This window comes from Pholcus phalangioides, unplaced genomic scaffold, assembly GCF_987345545.1.
Source record: "Pholcus phalangioides strain wild (caught in Gottingen) unplaced genomic scaffold, Ppha-v1.0 ptg000010l_1, whole genome shotgun sequence".
Taxonomy (NCBI): domain Eukaryota; kingdom Metazoa; phylum Arthropoda; class Arachnida; order Araneae; family Pholcidae; genus Pholcus; species Pholcus phalangioides.
This window is the reverse complement of record NW_028301603.1, coordinates 14,446,747-14,453,765: the sequence shown is the minus strand read 5'-3', so window position 1 is coordinate 14,453,765 and position 7,019 is coordinate 14,446,747. Positions and strand designations below refer to the sequence as shown.

The following is a 7,019-nucleotide window of genomic DNA, read 5'->3' as shown; positions in this document are numbered from 1 at the left end:
TAAAAACAAAAACTAAATTCTTCATTCAGCTTCGCTCCTTATAAACAAAGCTTATAAACTGACCTGAAAGATCAAACTTCCAGTTCAGTAATTTTTTCAAGACCCAAGGAGACATCCACACAAGCAAACGACAGGTAAGATCGTAAAAAGTGAATTTTTCCACACTCCCACTTTGTAGTAATGTGCTGCCATCTAACCTCAAATTTAAAAGTGACTCATGTGGTGATGATGAAGTTCAGATTAAAAAAACTATATTCTTTATTCCGCTCTGTTCCTTATAAACAAAGCTCATGAACTGAACTGGAAGTTCAAACTGGAAGTTCGGTTATTTTATTTGGGCATAAGGAGACGTCCAAAACAAAGCACCTCTTAATGAGCAGACGACAGACGGTTTGTCCAGTTCCTTACAAGCCTAGCTCACAAACAGAACTGGACGTTTGAACTGTCAGTTCAGTAATTTCTTCAGGACACAAGGAGACCTCCAAAACAAGTAACCTGGAGAGAGGCAGACGACAGATATGAGCCATTAAAAGCCAAAACGGCTCCGTTATATGATTGGCTGCCGATGATGTAACGAAAATGAATGGGTTACCGGCTGTGAGGGATTTGGTGATGAAAGTGACAGTACATGATTGGCGTCGAAATTTCATTTTGTTTATGCTTTCCTTCTTCGCTGATCGTACCGCCATTTTTCCCTCACGTTTTGCGCTTGTTTTTTCTCGGGTTTTTAATTCGTAATTGTCATTCCATGACGAAAATAAACGGCGGCTTTGATCCTGGGTGAGTTGATTCGTTTGTTAAAATTATTCGTAATAAAGTGTCGAACTTCGATTTAACGAATTGTGTAAAACCGGCGTTTCCATACCTTAAATTGAGAAAATTGTTGTATCGGGAGGGGAGGGGGCGACATTAATGCAGCTATATGCACAGAAACTTCCTAAAATTCCTTAAATCAAAGAAATCGTGATACGGCCATCATTAAAATTGCTGGGCAGGGGGCGTTCTAAGAGCATCACGGCCCCCAGAGGCGTACGCAGTGCCGGGGGGGGGGGCGGCCCTTCCCAAACCGACCAAAAATTAGGAAAAAATGAGGGACCCTCACCTGGACAGAAATTGTTGCCCACCAATTGCCATGCTTACTGTCCAATTTAAACCGGATCTCAGTCATGCTGCTCTCGAGGCCCTTAGGCTGTGGGAGGGTGGGACCCCACACGCTGGGGTGGTCGGTGGTCCCATGCATTAAGAGAGCACTAGCATCAGAGTTACAGTAGCCTATTTCCTGCATTAGCAGGTATGCCTTAAAAATTAGGAGAGAATCCAGCTTATTGAAATTTGTAGTCTAGTCTATTTCCAGCATGCGGGAAAACCAAGGTTCAATGAGGATATCGTGATACATTTAAAAAATTGATTTCAATTTATATTGAATAAATAAGCTAATTAGAATAAAATAATGGTTTTTCCACTGTAGGAAACGTTGAAGAATTGGGTAGTGATAAGAATGTGGTCCTTATAACGTTTGTTCACTGTATTCTCATTAATTCATTTAATCTACGTAAACATATCTTTAGTATCTGATATATTTCTTAAATTATATGTTTGTTTGTGTGTAAAGCAAACACAAAGCTAAAACATTTTTTTTTTGTTCACCCCACCATGAAATCGCCAGTGGCGACAACTTTAAAATGACTGGAAACTACGCCAGAACCTTAACCCTTTAAGCGGTTTTTAAAATTTTCCTGATGGGCATCGCAATTGCCACTTATGTTTATAAAAGAACCCGAGATATTTCGGGGTGACCAAAATAAAGTAGATCAAGTTTAACAAGATATCTCAAGATTGCCGCTGTAAGGGTTTATTGTGATTTTGTTGCTCCCACCACTAGAATTTGATTAATGATTTTGCAACTGTGTTTTTTTCCCCCATGTGAAAACCCTTCTGAATTTTGTTGCCCCCCCCCCCCCTCTCAGTTCTGGCCCTGAGTTGTGTTTTTGAAATACACGATTTTCTTTTTTTGTAGATTTTGATCTTTGGAAAGGCAGTCAAAATATTTCTATCAAAAGCAGCATCAGAATGATACAAAATGAATGTGGAAGACCTTTGTCTGTCATAGGTCAGGAAATTTCGCCAGCAGATGCACTAGCCATAGAGGTTGCAAAAGTCAGGGGAGCGGAAAGATGAATGTCTAGTGTCCTGCTGAAATAATAGTATTTGAAAGTTCAGGAATCAAAGTACAGCACTGGCAAAAAGTCACTTTGGCTCTTACCAAAGCAGAGAGGTAAGAAATTGTGATTCTTCCCCCTTCCTTAATGCATCTTTTCTAGTTATTGAGCTTATACCTCTATATTTAATGACATGTTGGTAGCAATGAAGTCATTAGCACGCTAACCTACATTTTTCTATATTCAATTGTGCCTTCTTTTTTTTTTTCAAAAATGTTATAGCCATGAAAACTACAGAAACAATCTAAAAATCAATGTTATATTAGAAATAGTACCATGGGCCCCCTCCACCAGGGGCAGCTCGAGCTTAACTGCGGCCTGGGCGCAAAGCCTTGTGTGCTGCCCCTAAAGAAAACTCTTGCGAGAGAGGCTGACATTAGGGTTTCTAAATTCCTGACATTTTTGAGCCTCCGGGAACAGGATATTGTATTTCCAGACAATTTGGGAAATCACTTATTTACAGTGGAACCCTGTTTATATAACTAATTTATAATACTTTCTCATTTATATTACGATTAGGTTTAGCCTCAATTATTCTATATACTTTTTAAAAAAAAAGTTATATTTCATTTATGTATCATATAACTTCAACTACACTATGTTTTCACTCTGATTTGAATCCCAAATTTTGGCAAAAGTATCATTTCACTCAATTGATGTACATGGGAATTTTTTGAAATCTCACTTAACATATCATGTATGTAAAACACTGCAATTAGACAAATACTTAGATTTTTATACACCTTAGGTTTTGGTTTATGACACTTAACAATAAATGGCAAAATATAATAAAATTTTGCAATGATACAGTCAATAGATTTTTAGAAATTGTGTTTTAAACCCAAGTAAAATGACAGAAATAACATTCTTCATAAAACGCCATTAAAATTTCCATTCACAGATTACTTGATGTAAAAACCAGGGTTGGGTTTTTGACATAAGTGTCAAAAACTGGTTTGAACCATCAAAATCTTAAATGAATGCTTTTGGATAATGTTTTGAACACAATAAGTATACAGTATAACATTATGAAAAACACTTTCATATGTTTCGTTTTATCTACACTACTGATTACCTGTGTTCAATTTACTTAGCAAAGTGGAGCTGTTTATTCAAAATATGTGTGATAGGAGATCAGGGATAGGTTTCATACCTCAGAAATTAGCTCAGTATTAAAACAAGTAAAAAAACTTACTGATGTCAAATAGTTTTTGTTAACCTGATAGATAGGTTGAATAACAAAACACTTTTATGTAGATTAACATGTTTTTATATTTTGAATTATAATTACTAAGCACAAAATATCTATTTTGATATTTTAAATTTTCTGATCTACCCACAAAATTTTATTCCATATAAAATTTCTCGTGTAGCATCTGCTAATACACTAATTGTGCTCATTTATTCTCACCTAAAAATTTTATATCTTAGGTCATATAAATCCAGAGTTTTAACAAGTATTTTTAATCAAAGAACTGGCAGGACATGATGCCCATTGCATATTTAGATACAGCTTCAGTCAAAAAAACCATTGCATTATAAATGCTGGTAAATATACCATAGGCCTATATCATAGTAAAAAAACTTATCCTTACTCATGCACTAAGTTACAAGAGTTTCTTAAGCATCATATACAAGCCAGCACTGCCAAATTAGAGAAAATTTTAGTCTTACAATTTATTATTTTGATTGCTAGATATATTCTAATGTTATGCACGATAAGGGTATCGCTTTGAATATTAGTGATTATTTAGATAATTTAATAATAACAGAAAACAACATTACATATATAATGTAAAAGAACTTTTTTAAATACCTCTCTGTTATGAGAAGAGTACAGCAGATGATTTATATCAATACACATATAAAAGCAGTTAAAGAAAGTTTGGAGGATCAAGAATCATCTTGATTGAAGAATATTAAATCATTCCATAGTTTTTCGTTCAGCATTTATGCTATGCTTTATTAAAAAGTGTATATTTATTAAAAGTGTATTTGTAAGAAAGAAAACATATATTGTCCAAAATAATTCTTTAGAGTAGAAAGTTATTTTACAATCATATTAAGTATTTATTCTTTGTATAACAGTCACTTTGAACATTACATGTAATTAACATATGCATTTCCAATGAGAATTTTTATATTGAAAAGCAATATTTGAGATTTTTGATGTGAATGTTTAAACCGTCAAAAACTTGCCAATCCTGGTAAAAATGCAACTCTAAAGTGGGTATAGCTTCGGTTCTAAGCGTCAAAGACCTGGTTTGGAATCACAAAAAATGGGGCTTTCATAAAAAGAAAAAAAACAAAGCAATATTTTTTTCTTCCAAAATAAGGACTCGTATAGTTTCTGATAACAATAACCAATTGATAACTATAGCCGAAAGAAACCCAGAAACCAAATGATGATCTTGAGTCCTACTTGGTCAAACAGGATACATGAAAACAGGGCAACTCCATTTTACATATAGCTCAGGGCTTGGCAAATCTCAGTCGACATGGTGATTATAAAATGGGTAAATGGTCGCCTGAAATTCATGTGATTGTTAAAATGGAGTCTAAGGGTGGCACAAAATTTTCTGATTTTATTGCAGTGTGCCTTTCAACATCAGGAGGAGTCATTAAGTCTCTGAAAAGTCGAAAAACATTATTTAGGACTGTTTTGAGGAAAAATCATGCTGGGTTTTTTTTTTAAATTCAGTCATGTGTTTAATTTATGTACTGTATGTGTTCCATAGATCCCTCGAGACAGTCTTTCAAGCAAAAACTGGATTTGGATAATTGACTGAGAATTTGAAGTTTCTTTTTTTGATCTTACCTTTTGTGTGCCTGCATTGCCGGAAATTCATTACAAAAGCAGCTTCACACGTCCATGGATTATAGCAGCTAATAATATTCAGATAGCCTATCGATGTCATGTGCAAGCAAAAATCATCATCCAGAATACAGAAATATTTGTCAATGGTGGGGGGGGGAGAGGGGTGTTACATTTTTTAATGAACTTTTGTTCATTGATAGTTATCAGGACTTATGGCTTTTTTTTTTTTTTTTTGTTATGCTTGGTGATTCATTGATAGTTTTTGCCTATGTTACAATATTGGTCCATTCTATATTTTATATTAGTGATTGATAGCAATATCCAAATGATAGCATTATGCATGATTTCAATAAACCGCGTCTACTGTATTGTGTAAGAAGAATTTTGGCCTCCTCCGATACCCTCCACCTCCCTTGTCAGCAAAATTTTAAATATATTATAATAATGATTTCAAATATTTTCAGAAAAAAATATTACAAAAGAAAACACCTTTTATGTGCTATTGTAATCATTTTCAATAATTTTAAATCATTTTTTTAAAGGTTGGTAACTCAAAGTTTTTCTGTAGGAAATTCCTTGTCCCCCCCCCCCCCCCCCTCAGAAGTCAATTCTGCTCAAGTGTATTGTAGCACGTTTTTTGTTCCATGCATGATGCTAAGGTGAAAATGGGGTTTCACCTGTTCTGCCATCTTTTTAAAACTATCCCATCTCTTTTGGAACACCATCTGTTTGCTCACCGTCCTTGCTTGAGTTAAAAACCTATTCCCAGCATCAGTCCTCGCTTGGGAAATTTCCCTGTTGTGGCCTTTCAGTTTGTATTTGTATTATTAATTGTTAAATGAATGTTTTTTCATCATAACTGCTTGTCTAGTATTTTACAATTGTTTTCATTCTATTTTCAGATAAAATGAAAGCTGGGGTCTTTCTCCACAAAACACTAGATGATATCAGAGATTCATTAGTTTCAGTTCTGGAAATTAAACATTTAATCACCAAAAAGACAACATTCAAAAGGAGTTTGACACTTTTATGCTAAGAAAGTAAAAATGATCAAAAGTTTAGAAAGTCCTTTGCATGTGCATAGTGGCTGCAATCATACGTATTGTAAATGAACATTAGTTGATATTTTTTCATCAATAAATACTTCAATTTCAATTTATTTTGTGATTTATTTATAAAAATGATGTGAAATTTCCATTGAACTCTCAAGTCTTGCTAGGATTTGGAGCGGAGGTGCTTTTGAACTTTTTCTAAACAAGTCTGATTCCTATCCTTTGTTACTGTATTAATTTATATTCACTAGCTTATGAATTTTGATATTCGAGAAGTGGAAAGATATTTTGAACAACATTGAATTTTGAAAATATAAAGGTATTTGGGTATTGCTTTTTTGGCAATAATGGTAGCCTATACAAAAAAAATGTTATTACCCTTTCAGACCTTGAATTCAATGATAACACACCTACAATCCTTGAAGTCAGGGCTGAACTCACTAAGTTAAAAAAAAAAAATCTACAGTGAGAAAAAGTTTACCACGTTTGTGCTTTCCGGGATCCAAGTCAATTAGCTCGAGAAAAACGCCAGTGACACAATATTTCTTGCACTATCTTTACAGCAGGGGGCCCACTAACTCTTTTCCCATAATATTTAGTGCAAAGCAATGTAAAAACAATAGGTTGCTTGTTTTCCCATCCAAGCCATCATTCCTCTAGTGATTAAAGCACAAAACTTGGGTGAAACCTGATAACGTGAGCGCATACAAACAAACGAAATTTTGAATGGCTCAATTTATTTGTGCAATATTTACAATACTTCAAGTGTAAAACCAAAGCATAGAAAGACTGGCACCGAAGAATTTAATTTGATAGTTTGTTGTTCGAACATCATTTCATTTTGTGTCAACGTCTGTTTTCCAGCAATTAAAAAAATCTGCCAAATTACTGATCTCCCCGTTGGTCTCTGCTTAGTAGCGTACGCAGGAT

General features: G+C 34.4%; 1 long non-coding RNA gene across 1 annotated transcript; it reads left to right on the top strand.

Annotated features, from left to right (window-relative positions):
* Window positions 1-572: 572 nt before the first annotated feature.
* Window positions 573-6,196, top strand: LOC149080964 (uncharacterized). Its single transcript, XR_016193401.1, has 3 exons — window positions 573-780; window positions 2,018-2,275; window positions 5,940-6,196. It is a non-coding gene; the product is annotated as an uncharacterized LOC149080964 (long non-coding RNA).
* The last annotated feature ends 823 nt before the right edge of the window (window positions 6,197-7,019 follow it).